A 19,214-nucleotide genomic window follows, 5' to 3' on the forward strand; every position below is an offset into this window, starting at 1 on the left:
GGCCAATCCAGGTCATTAGTGCCTGGCCAAAACCCAAAGAGTAGCTACATTCCATGCTACCGAGCTAGGGCAAGCAGAGGCTTCCCCATGTCTTTTAATAACAGACTATGGACTTTTCCTCCAGGAATTTGTCCAAATCTTTCTTAAAGCTAGCTATGCTATCTGCTTTTACCACAACTTCTGGCAACGTGTTCCAGATCTTAACTATTCTCGGAGTGAAAAAATATTTCCTCCTATTGGTTTTAAAACTATTTCCCTGTAACTTCATTGAGACTCCCGAGACTACAACGGGAACTCCCCACAGCCATTTCCTATCGGCGATCTGCACAGGGCAGGAGCGTAGGAAGATCACTCCTGCCCTGAAAGCCTGCTAGACCACCAGGTGAGCCCGGGATGCCGGGGGGAAGGCTAAACATTGGTTGTTTTTTCTTTTTTTCCTCTTCCCCCAAAATTCGCGAATATGTGAAATCGCGATTGGCGAAACCGCGAAAGGGGAGGGGGAAGTGTATTATTTACTAGACCAAAGTTTTGGTCTCAGTCTTCACCTGCTGGTTGTGATGAGATATTACTAATGTGACCATACGTCCCATTTTGAACGGGACCATCCCGTTTTTTAGCTCACCTGTCCCGTTGTCCCCATGAACAGTTTCAGAATGCCAAAATGTCCTGTTTTCAGAGAGCGTCCCGAAGCTGTGCGTGGGGACAACGGGGCAGGCGATTGCAGAACCTGGCCTCTCTCCCTGCTTCCCCGCCACCGCAGCAACAGGACCAGTCGAGGCGAGTACAGCGACTGCACAATGACCGGCCTAGAAGTCTTCACACAACGTCAATTCTGACGTCAGAGAGGAAGTTTTGGGACAGCCAGGCAGCGATTGGCTGGCCTGGAACTTCCACTCCGACGTCAGAAAAAGGGACAAAATTACATTGAAAATGGGGAAAGCAGAACAGACACAACTGTATCCATGCGTGCAGAAGGAAAAAACTGTAGAGGGCGCTAAACTGAACAGTAAATAGACCATCGGCAGAGTGAAAAATCGGGAGTGGATTCCTTCTGCAACCATGCGGCTAAAGGGAAATAACCCTACTGTCACCTATTGCACTGGAACAGAAAATCAGTAACTCAGCCCTGTGTCTGAAGAAAATGCAGATAATGCAATCCTTACCTAGAGACCTCAGGATCTCATAATTCTCCTTCATTACCTCCCGGTGAAGCTCCTTCTGCCCTTCATCTAAATACTCCCACTCCTCCTGAGAGAAGGAGACGGTGATGTCCTCAAATGTCACCATCACCTGAAACACAAACCAGAAACACACTCAGTGTCTCTGACTTAACTTAACCATTTCCAGATGTTGTCTCTTAGGCTCCCTTAAAGTTTCTTAAATCTTATATATGTAAAACATTTGAAATTAAATACAAATCATTCTCTCACACATCATTCATAGGGATCCCTTCACACACAACACGGTTTATTGCATTCATAAGATACATATAACTATCTCTATTCAAAAATGTGAAACCCTATATCTTCCACAAGCCAGACTGAGAGGTCTGCTATTATTTAGAGCCATGAAATCAAGGTGGGAAACTGCACAAAGATGCAGAGAGGACAGAGAGAGACAGAAAACAAGATGGCGTCATTAATACCTCTATGTATATATTATGTATATCTACACCTGATTTCCACATGGTCCTGCCCCACCTAACACCTCACACAAACAGTGAATTCCCCTTTTCCTGGTCTTTTGTTTATCATCCTAACTTTTTCAAAGTTTTAAAAGTGTTTGCATGTATATAAGACCCTCTGACCAGAAATAGAAAGGTCCTGCTACTGCTTCTACGTAGTTTGTGCCAAACCAGGCCTTCTTCAGCATCCAATGCTCTAATGCGCTGAAACCATTAACGCAGACTGTATTTAAATTTGGTCATTTAGAATTCCCCAGCAAAAGTAAAAAAAAACAGGTGTCAGACACATTTATCAAACAGAACAAATAACACCAGGTCTGGGGCAGCGTTAGAAGGCTTGGTTGAGAGAAGGGATATCTAATGACACCCCTTCTGACCCCCCTGCCCCAATCAGGCTTCCTGTGCTGCCCCCACCCATTTAAAAAAATGTTCTTGGTGGTCTAAGAGACCCTTCCTGGCCCTCTCAGAAAATCCCTGGTGGTCTGGAGCAGTGTTTCTCAACTCGATTCTGGAGTCCCCCTTCCAGTCAGGTTTTCAGGATAACCACAATGAATATGCATGAAAGAAATTTGCATACACGGCCTCCATTTCTTTCATGCATATTCATTGCGGATATCCTGAAAACCTGACTGGCAAGGGGGTATTCCAGGAACACGTTGAGAAACACTGGTCTGGAGAACCCCTCTGATCCTAAGACAGATGCCCTCCTGTTCTAGTGGACCCTGACTTACCTCCACTAAAAAAACCCATAGACAAAGCTCTTTTCTGATGCTCTACACAAGTGGAGGAGCAAGAGGAGAGCTGCTGTATGCCAGATCCTGCTCCTCTATTGTGCTGACATTGCTACAAATACTACTTATTTCTAGAGCAACTACATTCTCTGTCCCTAGGGGGCTCCCAATCTACGTTTTTGAACCTGGGACAATAGAGGGTTAAGTGACTTGCCCAGAGTGAGGAGGAGATGCACTGGGAATTGAACTCAGTGTGTGCAGAATTCCCCCAGGAGAAAAATTATACACCTCACACTCACTTGTGACAAGAAACAGACAATAAGAGTGTCTTAAAGCAGAATGAGCAGCTGCTGTGTGAGGGAAGGAGAATGAGGAAAAAGAGTCTGGGGAGTGGAGGGAGCAGTGCCAGGAAGGAGAAAGTAAAATTGTCCTAAAGCAGGGGGAGAATGAGGAAGAAGAGCCTGGGGAGTGGAGGGAGCAGTTCCAGGAAGCAGAGAGTGAGATTGTCCTAAAGCAGAAGGAGAATGAGGAAGAAGAGCCTGGGGAGTGGAGGGAGCAGTGCCAGGAAGCAGAAAGTGAGATTGTCCTAAAGCAGGAGGAGAATGAGGAAGAAGAGCCTGGGGAATGGAGGGAGGATTGCCAGGAAGCAGAAAGTGAGATTGTGCTAAAGGAGGAGGAGAATGAGGAAGAAGAGCCTGGGGAGTGGAGGGAGCAGTGCCAGGAAGCAGAAAGTGAGATTGTGCTAAAGGAGGAGGAGAATGAGGAAGAAGAGCCTGGGGAGTGGAGGGAGCAGTGCCAGGAAGCAGAAAGTGAGATTGTCCTAAAGGAGGAGGAGAATGAGGAAGAAGAGCCTGGGGAGTGGAGGGAGCAGTGCCAGGAAGCAGAAAGTGAGATTGTGCTAAAGGAGGAGGAGAATGAGGAAGAAGTGCCTGGGGAGTGGAGGGAGCAGTGCCAGGAAGCAGAAAGTGAGATTGTGCTAAAGCAGGAGGTGAATGAGGAAGAAGAGCCTGGGGAGTGGAGGGAGCAGTGCCAGGAAGCAGAAAGTGAGATTGTCCTAAAGCAGGAGGAGAATGAGGAAGAAGAGCCTGGGGAGTGGAGGGAGCAGTGCCAGGAAGCAGAAAGTGAGATTGTCCTAAAGCAGGAGGAGAATGAGGAAGAAGAGCCTGGGGAGTGGAGGAAGAAGAGCCTGGGGAGTGGAAAGTGAGATTGTCCTAAAGCAGGAGGAGAATGAGGAAGAAGAGCCTGGGGAGTGGAGGAAGAAGAGCCTGGGGTGTGGAAAGTGAGATTGTCCTAAAGCAGGAGGAGAATGAGGAAGAAGAGCCTGGGGAGTGGAGGAAGAAGAGCCTGGGGTGTGGAAAGTGAGATTGTCCTAAAGCAGGAGGAGAATGAGGAAGAAGAGCCTGGGGAGTGGAGGGAGCAGTGCCAGGAAGCAGAAAGTGAGATTGTCCTAAAGCAGGAGGAGAATGAGGAAGAAGAGCCTGGGGAGTGGAGGAAGAAGAGCCTGGGGTGTGGAAAGTGAGATTGTCCTAAAGCAGGAGGAGAATGAGGAAGAAGAGCCTGGGGAGTGGAGGAAGAAGAGCCTGGGGTGTGGAAAGGGAGATTGTCCTAAAGCAGGAGGAGAATGAGGAAGAAGAGCCTGGGGAGTGGAGGGAGCAGTGCCAGGAAGCAGAAAGTGAGATTGTCCTAAAGCAGGAGGAGAATGAGGAAGAAGAGCCTGGGGAGTGGAGGAAGAAGAGCCTGGGGTGTGGAAAGTGAGATTGTCCTAAAGTAGGAGGAGAATGAGGAAGAAGAGCCTGGGGAGTGGAGGGAGCAGTGCCAGGAAGCAGAAAGTGAGATTGTCCTAAAGCAGGAGGAGAATGAGGAAGAAGAGTCTGGGGAGTGGAGGGGGTAGTGCCAGGCTCAGTCCTTCTTCTACCTGCTGTGCCATCCTCCTGCCCTTCTCCGCAGCACCAGCTCCAGCCTTGGCTCCTAATGGAGGGAAAAGAGACAAAGGCAGGAAAAAGAAGAGGGATCTGCATCTCCCCCCTTCACTCCTTCCCAGGAGTCTGACCAATCAGTGCCAGAGAGACTTGAAAGACCGCCTCCTCCTGACTCCACCCACATGAGCATTCTCCCCTTCTATGCCTTCCTAGGAGCATTCTGTTCCTGACCAATCCTAAGGTGGAATGTACATTCCAATCAGTGTCATAGGGTGTCATATTGTCCCTCTGTCTCCTCCTTCAGGAGTCTTTTGACCAATCAGTGGAAGGGGCGGAGTCTGATACTGACTGGGTCTCCCTCTCTTCCTGACACATGAGAGCAGAGAGAGGAAGCACCAACTCCCTCTTTATCTGAGACAGAAACCGCTGCTGCCACCTCTGGCACATTTTTATATTTGTGTTTTGTCCCCTGCAAAGTTTTCAAATTGCAATTGAGCTGACCGAGCAGAGGGATATTTTGACACAATTATTAGAGATAACTGAGCAGCATGAAGCTTATAGTTGTGAAATTATAAAGAAAGAAGGAAAGAGTCAAAAAAGAAAACCAAATTTTTAAGAGTAGTTCGGTAGGAGCTAGAGAGCGGACGTGTGTGCCTTTAGCTCCCGAACCTCTCTCTCATTATTGGCAGATTTAGTGCTTAATCTAACCAAATTGAGCTTTCGAAGTTGGTTCCGGAGTGGGCCAGTGGGTTGGACATCCTACGAGCGATTCGCCTGAAGGGGCCCCTTCGCTATGAGAACCAAGACTACTCCCCGAGGGTTTCTAGTCAGCGCCGAGCTGATCTTTACCACAAACATCTGAAAACCTGGCTTTTCTCAAAAAGTATAAGTCTCCCTCCAACTTAGGAATTAAGGAAACTCTTATATCTTGGCATCCCAAGTCCTCTAAATGTTCTTCACACTTCTACCTCTAACCCTCTGTTGTAGTTCCTTCCTATTTCTCCTACTGTAAACCGCGTCGAGCTCTACGAACGTGGAGATGATGCGGTATACAAACCTACGGATTAGATTAGATTAGATTAGTTTGCCTTCCTGTATCCTGCCAAACTGAAGTTCTTTTACGAAGATGCCACCTGCTTTGTGGCTCAGATGGCTATCCCTTCTACAAGTTCGGCACCCCAGTAATGCTCCTGGACTGTTAACTGGTTTCCTGTTTCTTCTGGGTGACTTTTCCCTGAGACTACTCAAGTGGACAGATTTTTGATCTCTTTCCTGCCTCCCCTTCTAACTGTCATGGGCTACCCTGAGCTTCACATTGTTTTAGCTTTTCAATGTTGGTGGCTCTCGTGTCAGGTTTGGGGTTTGTTTGTTTTTTTTTACTTCAGCTTTGCCTTGTAACGGTTGAGCCGCCCGCACTGTGGGCACGGTTGCTTGGATGGCTGTACACTTTTCTTTTTTTTTATTTATCATTTTAATTGATCATACAAGCATAATAAACATACTCGAACAGAGATTTGTAATTTCCAAGAATAAAATAATCTAACGTGGAGGCCCACAAAAGACAAAATCATTATTATTTAGTCCACAAATAATATGGAGTTAAAGAATAGAAATAAAAAGAATGAAATAACAATCTATCATCTGAGGAGCATTCACAAAAGGCGCAGGAAGCTGCCAGTTCGCGCTACTCTTTTGGAACGGCAACAGAATCAATTATGATTTCTCTACCTTCTTTAGCCACAATAAATTCTAACAGTTGTTTGGGCTCAAAAAAAAGAAATTTTTCCCACCATAAGTAACACAACATTTTGACGGAAACTTCAAAATAAAGAGATATGACTCTCGGTCTATAAACCAAGAAGTCACTTCTTCTCTTCTGTGTCGCCTTTGAAAAATCAGGAAATAGACGTATAGTTGAACCCCAAAATTGAACATTCAATCTCTATCAAACTCGAGAGCAAAAGGCACCAGAAGGGTCGTCCTTTCCATGACTACATCAAGAGAGCTTTCTAAGAAATTTGTTAAGTCAATTGGTGTACCAGGAAGCTCAGTCTGTGTTGGGGTAGAACTCATTACATTCGTTTTAATAGACAAATATTGGTGGTCATTTTTCACTAGGTAATTGCAAAACTTCACGCATATATTTGCGAATCATTTCAATAGCTGAGATGAAATTCAAAATCCTCAAGTTATTTTTTCTTTGGTAATTTTCAATATGTTCTAATTTCTTCTGAATAACAATATTCAATTGAAGATCACTTGTGAAATTTGTTGTTCATGTCTATGAATAATCTCACCATAGTTTTTCCGGGTTCCCTCTTGGTGTTCTACTTTAGAGTTAATAGAAGTATTGTCTTTCCTCAAAACTGCCACTGCTTTCTGAAGATTAGAATCCATAATTTTCATTGCCTTCCAAATTTCCTCCATACTCACGACAGGAGGTCTTTCTAACCTTCCATAAATGATCACTTCTCCCCCGGTATTCTTTTCTTCAGTCTCCATGCTTGAGATCGGTGTAGAATCTCCGGCTTGATCTTCAACCCCACTGGGTCTCCCAGCCGCTCCTCCAGGGCTACTTGCTTCCGTTTCCTCTATTGGGGACTTCGGCACTGCCTGCAACATGGGACTGGTGGTTCCGGGCTGGCTAGGTGCCTGTCTTCATTCGGGGCTTAACACTGTCCCATTGCCGCTAAGATCCTCCATCAACGGTGGGGGTTCTCCTGATGCTTGCTGCGTCCTCGGTGTAGCAAGCCGAGCCAGACCGTCCAAAGTGGTCTGAACCAACCCCCTCGGAGTCGCGGTCGCTGGAGGCACAGACTGCGTTAAACCTTTCCTCTTTCCCATCATGCCAACTTACACCGCAAGACCGGTAAGTTGGAGAAGAGTCGGTTCGAGACCAAATTAGTCTCGCAGCTCAGCGTGCACGTCTGCTCCTGACGCCATCTTGACTCCCTGGCTGTACACTTTTCATTTGCAGCAAGGCCGTGGTATAAGGGCGATTTGATCGAAACAGCATTTCAAGTGGTTCACATAAGTTTTTACACCTTTTTATATACCCAAAGACTCCCAAGACTTCTGATGCAGGCCGGGAGGCCGAAACATGTACATGTCGGGTCATTGAGTTACTTTGGATGAATAAAGATTTTGGATCAATCAGATGAGTTGAAAGACACTTTTTTGTGCACCTTTCTGATTGGACATTTCCACTTTGATTTGTTCCTTTGTATTTTGTGGATTTGTTTCCCCTGTTTTTTGTGTACACTTCTCCCTCCATATTCGCGGTTTCGATTAGTCACAGTTTTTAGCTTGCTGGCTCCTCCCCCCAAATTACATCAGCTTCGAATAGAGAAATCGCTGATTCCAAGCATTTACAGAGAAAATCGTCGATTCCCAGCACTTTCTTCACTGTGTTTTGTCTCTCCTTCAGCACCAGGCCAGGTCTCTCACCCTGTTATTCACGGTTTCACCATATTCACGATGGGTTTTAATAGAAAACAGCGAATAACATATGAAAAAGTTATTTGCGGTTCTGTTAATCCCTTTTCACAGCGAATACGGAGGGAGAAGTGTATTTGCTTATCTGTTGGCTGACCTTTGAATGATTGCTTGCTCCTCTGCCCATCACCTTGGCTAGATTTCCCTCGAATCTTTGGAAACTGCAGAATGTTGATCTTGCTGTGTTTGCTTTGGGGTATTTGAGTTCCATATGGAGTGGGTTTGGGGGCACTCGTATGGGTATGTGGTATGCTTGGTGGTTGAGTGATTGAATGCTCCTCTGGTGTGTTGCTTGGGATCGGCATGTGGCAACGGTGGTGCGTCGGGGGGATGGGAGTTTCTCATATTCACATTTCTGAGTGGGTGGGTGGTTTTTTGTTCTGGAGGGGTTTGGGCGGCCATGTTGAGTTCAGCCTGTGGAATCGGAGGCTGGTGGGAGAGTGGGTTTGAGTGTATATGGGGCTGTTAGGACTTTGTTTGTGGGGTGGCTGCGTCTCCTAAGGGTTTTTCGCAGTTTTCTTCTCTTCTTTGGTGCTGCCGTTTCGTAGCGGGGTCTTTGCTTGCACCACCTGCGCTTTGGCTGGGTTCTTGGTGGGCCCTGAGTGACTGCTCTTTCTAGCAATACTTTTATTGGTTTGGAGCCTGGAGAGGGGGGATTTGGGTAGCTATGGGCTACCCCGGGTTGTCTTCAGGGACTTAGGTGTATCTGGGGCGGGATGGGGGGGTTTCTTTGAGGGGGGCTGGGTGGGTTTTTCTTTTCTGCTGTTTTCGTTTTTTTTATTTTTCTTTTGGTGTTTGTCTTGACCTTACTTTTTGTTTGGGGACATGGCTGGGAGGTGGCTTTTCTGGAGTTTGATGCACCCTTTTTCCATCCTGGGTGTTTTTGATCACTACTCTGAAGGGTGGGTCTTGTTTGTTGCTCAGTCTTCCTTTGATCTTTGTCTTTAGGTGACTATTATGGTCAAACTCATATCTTGGACTGCTAATGGGGTTACCTCTCCTAAGAGTCAAAAGATTTTACAGACCTTGAATAGTCATAAGGCGGATTTTGCCTTTTTACAGGAGACGCACCTGACTTCACTGGAACATGAGAACTTTAATCAATGCTGGGTGGGTGAGTTGATGGGGGCCGAAGCGTTTCATCGCAAAGCTGGAGTTTTGATTTTAATTCGGAAGACCATGGATGTGACGGTGAAGGATGTGTAGTTGAACCCCTCTGGGCAATTTGTTTTGGCCCATATTGTTCTGAATCGCACATCTTTGCTCCTCTACAATATTTATGCGTCAAATGTTTATGAGAAAGTCTTCTACAGCCATTTTTTTTAAGGCCTTGAGTCAGTACCCCGGACACCTATGGTGCTGAGGGAGGGGTGGGGGGTGGGGGGGACTTTAACCTCATGCATGATCCGAGTCTTGACAAGTCTAATCCTCACCCACCGGATCGTGTGGATTCTACCAAGGGCATTCCTTACCTTTGTTACTGGGGTTCACATTGGCATGGTGGAGTTTAAATTGTCCTCCTTTGCAGATGATCTTCTGGTCCATCTTATTAATCCGGCGACCGTCCTACCCACTCTACTGATGGTGATGGCTGAATATGGTGATTTTTCAGATTTTCGGTTAAATCTGGATAAGTCCTTAGCCCTTCCCACATCCCGTATGGTCCGTGATAATTGGGTGGGTACCTTCCCGTTGAAGTGGGCGGATTCAGCTTTTCGTTATTTGGGTATCCAGTTGACTCCTTCTGCTGCCTCTTTTAGACACGTTAATTTATAATTGCTTTTGATTATACCTGCCGGCGCCTGGATAGTTGGAAGTTTTTTCCCCTTTCTTTGCATGGTCGTATTCATCTTTTTCAATATGATTATTTTCCTGAAATGGCTTTATGTTCTGCAGGTGTTACCTCTTCGTCTATTGCAAAAGGATCTCCATTTGCTCTCTAAGCTTCTCTCTCATTTTTTGGGGGGCGGTAGGAAGCCATGTCTGGCTTTCTGCTATTTGTTAGGGTCCTGGTCGCGAGGGGGAATGGGAGTTCCTGATCTGCGGCTGTATAATCAGGCCTGTTTACTCCTCTTTCTTGGGGATTGGATGTTAGAGCAAGATTTTTATACCTGCTTTGATTATGAGCTGGCTTTTTACCACCCATGGCATTTGTCATCTTTGCTTCATGCCCTGCAGAATTCTCTTCCTTATTATTTACGTTCTAGTTTTCTCTTAGGATCCCTCCTTGACATTTGGTGTTGTGCCTGGGGGTTGTCCGGGGGTGTTGGATCAATTACCCATTCAGGGGAATTTACAATTTCCGCCAGGCCAAACTGATTCTCCCTTTCGTCGTTGGGTTCGGTTGGGTATGACTTTGTTGGCACATGTCCTTGGTCCCAAGGGTGTCCTTCTCCCATGGCGTGATTTTCAACTTAAGGATGAAATTCTGGCTATTGATTCTTTCACTAATTTTCAACTGGCCATTATGTACAATCTTTGGCTGGGGAGGGCCTTCAGATAATAATAATAGCTTTATTTATATCCCGTCATACCTGTTCAGTTCAACACGGTATACAACAAGAACAAGAGATGCTGTAAGGATAACGAGGTTACATCAGTTAGAATTGGGAAGGGGTGGAAGACAGTTGAGTGAATGGGTGGTAGGGTAGGAAGGAATGTATAAGAAGAGGTAAGAGATGAGCGGAATTGAAGGATCAGATAAATTTGTTGAATAAGTGGGTTTTTATTGATTTTCTGAATGAATGGTATGTTGGTGCGTTCAGGATTAGGTCGCTTAAGGTGTTGTTCCAAATCCCTGCTTGAAAGGAGAGTGTCCTGTTAAGGAATCTTTTGAATTTGCATCCTTTGGGAGAAGGAAATGTGAACAGTAAAGTTCTGCGAGAGAGGTAGAGTTTGTCCTGTAGGATGAGGTGTTTCAGGAGGTAGGTAGGTACGGTGTCAAGAAGAGTCTTGAAGCAAAGGCAACCAAATTTGAAGATTATTCTGGCCTCGATAGGTAGCCAATGAAATTTCTTGTAGTATGGGGTGATGAGGTCGGATTTTTTCAAGCCAAAGATTAGTCGGATGGTTGTGTTCTGGATGAGTCTCAGTTTCTTGATGGTTTTTTTGTGAGATCCTAGATAGATTGTTGCAGTAGTCCAGTGAGCTCAGGACTAGAGACTGGACCAACAGTCTGAAAGATGTGAAATCGAAGTATGGTTGTAGTGTGCGTAGTTTCCATAATAAGTGGAAGCATTTTTTGATTAGGATGTTGGTGTCAGTTGATTAGGATAAGTGTCAGTTGCTGATCTAGGGTCACTCCTAGGATTTTGATGGTAGAGTTAATCGGGAAGTCCATTCCATTTAGGTTGATAACCGATTCTGTTGGTTTGTTTGTTGGGGAGGCCATAAATATCGTGGCCTTTTCTGGGTTTAGCCTTAGTTTGGAGTTAGTTGACCATTGTTCTATGTAGTTGATGATTGATGAGATGAAGTGTCTGGTTTCAGTTGACAGTGTATAGAGATGGGGATGATGATTGTGATGTCATCCGCATAGAGGTATGATTGGAGGATCAGTTTGGGAAGTTCCTGGCTTAAGGAGGACATGTATAGGTTAAATAGGGTGGGAGATAAAGGGGAGCCTTGGGGGACACCACAGGGGTTGGTCCAGATCTGGGAGTAGGTTTGCTCACTGATGACTTGGTAAGATCGGTTTCTTAGGAAGCCTCTAAACCAGTTGAGTACATGTTCTGAGGTTTGGGGATAAACTGCGTACTTTCTTTGTTCAATTTGTGGACGTGGGACTCTTGGTTTCGGCACTCCATAAAGCTTTATGTCTAATTACTCACCCTCAGTCTGTGTCTAGAATGACAACACCCCCTCCCTTATCAGCTGGACAAATGATAATGCTATTATCAGTGGCCAAGGAATGTAAGGCCACTTGTTGTTGACGAGAAAGATTGAAACGTATGGGAGAGTGATGTTGTCCATTTCCTTCAATATTAAGTTTTCAAAGGCCTGAATGTGGGGATCTATGGTGCCAGGGAGGCACCATGTGGATTTCACTTGCAATTTAAGATCACTAGATTCAAATTGATCCACTGGAATATCATCTTTTTGGTGGAATCTTCTTTTTGAAAAAAATTTTTAAGTTTACATTTCCTAATGAACTTAAATAACGCTATCCTTGTATCAAAGGAATGATAAGAACTTGTTGGTACGAATGAAAGGCCTTTATTTAATACTGACTGTTCAATGGGTGAGAGTGACCTGTGGGAGAGGTTGAAAATATTAGATGTTAGGGTTGATTTCTTGTATGCTTGGATCTGACTGGTCTCTTTGGGTTTGGTTTTGGTCCCCCTTGAAAATGGACATTAGGACCTTCTGCTGTCTTTTATCATCATCAGATGTATCAGATGACGTTTGTGTGTTTGTAGGGCGATTTACACGCTTGGATAGACAAATCCCTTGATATGATCTAATTCTTCACGGCGTAGTTTTCCTCAAGTCCTCCCTGAACCCCTCTATTTTGGTGTTAAATTCTTGTAAAGATTTACTATATTCATTTGCCGTCAGGCTTCTCTCGAAACCTTCCTAGGCCTGTTGGTACTCACTGTGGTATGATTGGAATTCGATTTTAGTGGTTTCTATAACCAATAGCATTAGATCCAGTGAGCATTTGTTTAAAATAGCATTCCATTGATCTAAGAACGCTGAATTATCAAGGAACAACCTGGGTTCAGTCCTCATGCGGAGTCTTTAACCGACAATATTCAGCCCATGTGGCTGCGTGTAATTCTGCCCGCACCGTACGTTTTTGCAATGACTCTAAATAGTCCCAGTCCGAGGGTATAGAAATATTATCACCTGAATTAAATAAATGAAATGATGACAGCTGTCCCCATAGTAGTTAGGTGCAACTTCGTTTTTACCAAAAAACAGGGATCTACTACTTTTATAAGCGTCAGTTAAATCCTGTTATGATAGTGAAAGAAAACTGACTGTGATACACACCAATTTCAATTTTATTTTGGAATTATAAGAAAAAATAATATCACCAGTTCTCAGAGAGTGACTATTTCAATTGAATATGCAGTGACTGGATGGTCAACTCTTGTCCCAAGAGGGGGTATTACTCTCTCTTCAGACTTTCCCTTCTCTGAGCGTACTTTAAAGTAGTTTCACTCTCTTGAAATTGGTGTGTATCAAACTCAGTTTTCTTTCACTATCACTGTAACCATCTTTGGCATTAACTTTTAGCATTCAACTTTTCTTCATTTTTCTGCTTCCTCCTAAAATCTCTCTACTTTGCCATGTCTTCCCTTCCCACCATTCTCTCCTTCTTTATTCTCCCCTATTCCCATCTATCTATAATCAGCATTTCTTCCATTTTCTTCCCTTCCCCACCATTCCCATCCCTGTGCACCATGTCCTCCCTATCCTATGATCTGATATCTGTCTTCCCCCCTTTCCCCCTCTTATTGTCTGGAATCTTTATCATCTCCTTCCTTTCCTTCCCCCTCCCCACCTTTGTGGTCTGGCATCTTTCTGTCTTTCCCTAGTCTGACATCTCTCTCCCTTCCCCTCCTCCTGTCTGAAATCTGTGTTCAGCTGCACAAAACACAGCAACTTTGCCTTGACAGTTCCATCATTACTGGAAATTACAAATCTCCCATGATAGCATAACACACCCACCAGCTATATTTCCTTACCACTTCTAACGGGAAAGGGAATGGAAACTTGTATACCTCCTTTTTGTGGCTTTGGCATTTCAAAGCTGACCTTCAAAGCGGTGGGCACTGGAGGATTAAGTGACTTGCCCAGGGTCACAAGGAACAGCTCCGGGATTTGATCTGGGTGTAGAGGCAGAAGCTCTACCAGTGAGCGATGCAACCGGAAGATTCATATCCCAGAGGGAAATCAGATGGACATGCCTGTGTACATAAAAATGTGTGACAATCTCTGTCTAGGGACGTATTATACCTATATCCTGGCCAAGCTCACTACAACCCCCTATCTGCTGATAACAAGGACTGACCGTCAGAATTTCATTACGTATAACAGTTTATATAGAAAAGCACTTTAGATACAGACAGCAAAGAGCAAATAAATCAATGGGAAATAGTTTCTTATCGTTCTTCTAAATTCAGTGTGAAGTGGTATCACTAACACCCCCTCCTGGCAAATAGCCTCACAGTAACTGAGTGATGACGGAACCAGGACCATACGACCAGCTGTGTTGGCACAGAAGTCAGGGAAGTCTCTGGGTCACTCCTTCCATCTCAGTCTCATCTTTCCTTTTGGGGTTTTGTTCCTTGGTCTTTGCACAGTCTTAAATACACTCTCTTATTAGTGGGCTGAGAAGTCCGATCCTCGTGCAGAAGAAGGAAGAGTCAGAACCGTGGGTAGTTTGGTGAAGCTGGGGTGTATCACAAGGCACGGAGGGATCCCCCCAGCTCACAGCCTTCCTCTTCTCCATAGCTTCCACCGGGATAACAACGCTAGACACAGAGACGCTTCAGACTTGTTGTTTTTCTGTTCAATAATGTTTTATTGACAAATTTTCAGTACAAGTAGAAAACAATAGCCAAGAATAACAAGCTTGCAGGAAAGAAATGCTCATAGAATAGATATTCCCGACCTGGCTGGTTTTACACTTTATACTAAATCATTGAAATGGTAACACTGTGAATATTTCTCCGTACTATAATCATTTTTAACACACCCGACCATACTTTATTAAAGATGACAGAGTATTCTGTTTTTCCGCTGTAGCCTTTTAAAATCTAGCATAAAGACAAACCGTATTTCACCATAGATTATAATTCAGAGATGAGACAATATTGTTTTCAATGCAATTAACAAAAGGGATTTAAACAACTTTGCTTCATATTTGTCTAAGGTCGATTCAATAGAAGATCCACCAAATATTATAACTGAATAGGAGAGAGAACCTGTAATTGGTAAAAGCTTCCATCTAGTGGACCATATCTCAGACCAATATGGTTGTCGCAATGGACAGTTCAATAACATGTGATCCAACATTACATGACCAATATACATTGGAACTAGAGCGAGAGCATTTAGGTAATTGATCTGGTGTCCAGTCTGCTCTGTGATAAAGAAAACGCACCATTTGCATGGTGCCGATGCTTTAAAGACTTAAATGAGGATAGCCATATGTCATTGGAGCTAAGAGAGGGGAGTGTGGTAGATGTGTCCCTTGACCTTACCTGGTGGTCTAGTGGTAAGTCTGACTTCTGTACGCAAATTAATGGAAACGCTTTTAAAACAGAGAATGGTCAAGTGTCTGGAATCCTATGGATTACATGACCGGAGGCAACAAGGATTCACTAGAGGTAGGTCTTGTCAGACAAATCTGATCAATTTCTTGACTGGGTGACCAGAGAATTGGGTAGAGGATGTGCGTTAAATGTGGTGTATTTAGATTTTAGCAAAGCCTTTGACAGTGTTCCATGCAGATGTCTAATAAATATACTGAGTGTCCTCGGGATGGGTCCCAAAGTGACGGGCTGGGTCAGGAACTGGTTGAGATGAAGGTGACAGAAGGCAGTGATCAATGGAGATGGCTCTGAGGAAAGGGATGTTACCAGTGGTGGGCCTCAAGGTTCTGTTCTTGGGTCTATTCTTTTTAACATTTTTATAAACGATCTTGCTGAAGGACTGTCAGGTAAGATTAGCCTCTTTGCAGATGATACCAAAATCTGCAATAGACACCCCAGATGGTGTGAATAACATGAAGAAATACCTGGTGAAGCTTGAAGAATGGTCTGAAATTTGGCAGCTAAAATTTAATGTTATGAAATACAAGGTCATGCATTTAGGCTGCTAAAAACACGAATGAATGGTACTGTTTAGGGGTGAAGAAATTATCGAATCTAATCTTCCATCTGTGAGTCGCACAAACCTATACAAGGTCAAGGTGACAGATCAAAGAGGACATGGGGAAGTAGAGGGGACATGGAGAAGCAAGGGGAGGGGCCTAGAAGTATACAGAAACTGAAAGGGTTAAATGTCAAAGAGGTGGGTCTTTAGGATTTTCCTCAATGCGGTGTAGTTTATCTCTTTGCTGATTGCTTCTGGGAGGTCATTCCAGGTTTTTACACCCAGATAAGTTAGCATAGAGTGGAAAATTCGCTTGTAGTGGAGGTATTTTGTGGATGGCCGGTTTAGTTGAATTCTTCTTGATGTCAACCAAACAGTGGAGAACAGTTGGCTGCTGAGTTTCCGTACAGAATCTGGTGTAGGATACATGAGGTTTTGACAATTATTCGGGATGATATTGGGAGCCAGAGTAGTTGCCTGATGAAGGTTGTGATTGAATCACATTTCTATAATATGTAGATCAGTCTAACGACTGTGTTCTGGATGAGCTACAGTTTGTGGATAAGAAGGGTGTTGATGCCAAGATAGGCGGAGTTGTAATAGTCCAGTTGAGGTAAGACCATCATTTGAGCAGGACTTGGGTGTGATTGTAAGTGATGATCTTAAGGTGGCCAAACAGGTTGAAAAGATGATGGTGAAAGCTAGAAGGATGCTAGGTTGCATAGGGAGAGGTATGGCCAAGGAGGTATTGATGCCCCTTGTGACAATCCTGCAACCCCGAGGCTTGTCACAGAGAGATTTGGGAGGAATTACAAGCCCAGATGCAGGAGGGCGAACCAAGTCAGAGCCCGGGGGAGTAATTCAGCTGACTATCCTGTGGACTTGGAGGGAGAAAGGGAAGCAGGTCCAGAAAGCTGGGACTGCTCTGATAATGTCCTGAGGTCAAACAGTAAAGATTGGCCTTATGGGTTTGCAGAGTCTGTGAAGCAGAAGGCAGCACAGCAGGGTGCTTGGAGAACAGTTCAAGCCAAGGGAAGACAAGTTTCTCCCCTGCAGCAAAAGGAGAGTGGTTTCTTCCCTCAGCTTAAACGGAGTCTCTCTAATGAGCTAAGGAGAGCAGGAGGGGAAGCAGGCAGAGGAACGGAAGCCAGAACGAGGAGGAGCCTCAGACCAGAGGAAGGAACTCTATGGAAGTCTATGCTGACTGAGGAGCAGTCAGAACCACTGGCAGTGAATGACTGGATCATGGAGGAGGACCAGGTTAGAAACCTTTCTGTAGATCCATGCTTGCCTGAGCCTATGATAATAGAAGCCAGTGATACTCCCTCTGAATTCCAATCTGAAGGAATGGAGATTTCCTAGCCTGGGAAAGTGTGATAAGAAGGTATCTTTCCAACTTACCTGTTCTACCTTATGTTAGGAATTGGTAGGACAGAAGTTAATCCCTGATGGTATGCCTGTGTAAAGCATAATAGTGTAGCTCGGCTCATTCAAGCTCCGAGTGAGGAGACAGCTGGAAGACTCTGGTGTCCTATTACAAACCTCTGTACCTGCTTGCAACTATTCATTAATCTCCTTAAGCAAACTGTGAAGCCTCATTATCTCTGTGTGCCTTAGGAGCTGGGTAAAGTTAGCTTAAGGACTGTGCTGTTTGCTATGCTGGTTACCTGCACTGCTAACCTAAAGAATTACGACCTATAACTTTCTTTAGCAACACTATTTGAAGTGAAAGTATCTTGGACTTTGAGGGCAGAATGCCTGTTTCAAGAACAAGCTCTGATGAAGAGAAATGCTGGGGACTATGTGGCATTTGAGTAAAGCCCAGAGCAGGGAACATTATATTTTGGATTTATGAAGAATCTTTGTTTTGTGCAACCTTTTTTTTTTCCACCACTGAAACAGTGTTATTGTGTGTTGCTGAGGCTGGGTGCCTAAATAAAGTTCTCAGTTTTGGATTTAAATCATTCTGTCTACTGGACTGTTTGTACTAAAGCACACTTCAGCTGTTCCAGGGGGTATCCTGCTTGAGAGGTGGCCCTACTTCAAAGGGGCTCACGCCAGGGTGTCAGAATACGTCACTGCCTAGCTACCAAAATCCGCTCAGCCAGAGACTAGGTGGTGACACCCTGTATAAGACTTTGGTGAGACCTCATTTAGAATATTGTGTACAATTCTGGAGGCCACACCTTCAAAAAGATATAAAAAGGATGGAGTTGGTCCAGAGGAAGGCTACTAAAATGGTGTGTGGTCTTCATCATAAGGCGTATAGGATCAGACTTAAAGATCTCATTCTGTATACTTCGGAGGAATGGCAGGAGAGGGGAGATATGATAGAGATGTTTAATCCAATCCAGTCTTTAGCTTTATATATCGGGTCTTTCCCAAAAGGGAGTCAATCCGGTTCACAAAATTAACCCAAAAGGGTAAGAGAAAATAATTAAATACCTACGTTGTGAAAATGCACATGAGGCGAGTCTCTTTCATTTGAAAGGAATCTCTGGAATGAGAGGGCATAGGATAAAGCGGTGATAGACTCAGGGGTAATCTAAGAAAAAACTTTTTTACAGAAGGTGGTAGATGCGTGGAACAGTCTCTTGGAAGAAGTGGTAGAGACAGACGTTGTCTGAATTCAAGAAAGTGTGCAATAGGCACGTGGGATCTCTTAGAAAGAGGAAGATAGAATTGTTACTGCGGATGGGCAGACTGGATGGGCCATTTGGCCTTTATCTGCCATCAGGTTTCTATGTTTCCTCAGTAAGATAGAGACCTCTTTTTTGTGGAAATAGAAGTGAACTCTTTCCAGCATCTTGATCTCACTCCTGTCTGGGTTATCTGGTTTACTGGCAATATTCCCTTTTCACTAAAATATTTATCACACTAAGAATATGAAAATGGATTCTCTCCAGTGTGAATTCTCTGGTGTCCTGTGAGGTTTGTCTTATCATGAAAGCTTTTACCACACTCAGTACATGTAAATGGTTTCATTCCAGTGTGGATACTCTGGTGCCTTGTCAGGCCTCCCTTCTGACTAAAGCGCTTGCCACACTCAGCACATGAAAATGGTTTCTCTCCAGTGTGAATACTCTGGTGTCTTGTCAGGCTTCCCTTCTGACTAAAGCTTTTACCACACTCAGTACATGTAAATAGTTTCTCTCCAGTGTGAATTCTCTGGTGTCCTGTGAGTTTTGTCTTATCATAAAAGCTTTTACCACACTCAGTACATGTAAATGGTCTCACTCCAGTGTGGATACTCTGGTGTCTTATCAGGCTTCCCTTCTGACTAAAGCTTTTGCTACACTCAGTGCATGAAAATGACCTCACTCCTGTGTGGCTTGTCAGGTGAATTTTGAGCTGTTGCTTGGTTGTGAAGCTTTTACCACACTCGGTACATGTAAATGGTTTCACTCCAGTGTGAATTGTTTGGTGTCCTGTAAGGTCTGTCTTATTATGAAAGCTTTTATCACACTTGGTACATGTAAATGGTTTCTCTCCAGTGTGAATTCTCTGGTGTGCTGTGAGTGTTTGCTTATCATAAAAGCTTTTACCACACTCAGTACA

The 19,214-nt window shown here is 44.4% G+C and overlaps 2 protein-coding genes across 4 annotated transcripts in view; one reads left to right on the forward strand and one right to left on the reverse strand.

Moving 5' to 3' along the window:
* LOC117354717 (zinc finger protein 850-like) overlaps positions 1–19,214 on the forward strand; it is a 948,741-nt gene that overhangs the window by 427,675 nt on the left and 501,852 nt on the right. The gene's annotated exons all lie outside the window — the stretch shown is intronic.
* Positions 1–19,214, reverse strand: part of LOC117354718 (zinc finger protein 585A-like) — a 314,357-nt gene that overhangs the window by 266,539 nt on the left and 28,604 nt on the right. The gene's annotated exons all lie outside the window — the stretch shown is intronic.

The sequence above is a fragment of the Geotrypetes seraphini genome, chromosome 2, assembly GCF_902459505.1.
Source record: "Geotrypetes seraphini chromosome 2, aGeoSer1.1, whole genome shotgun sequence".
NCBI classification, from domain to species: domain Eukaryota; kingdom Metazoa; phylum Chordata; class Amphibia; order Gymnophiona; family Dermophiidae; genus Geotrypetes; species Geotrypetes seraphini.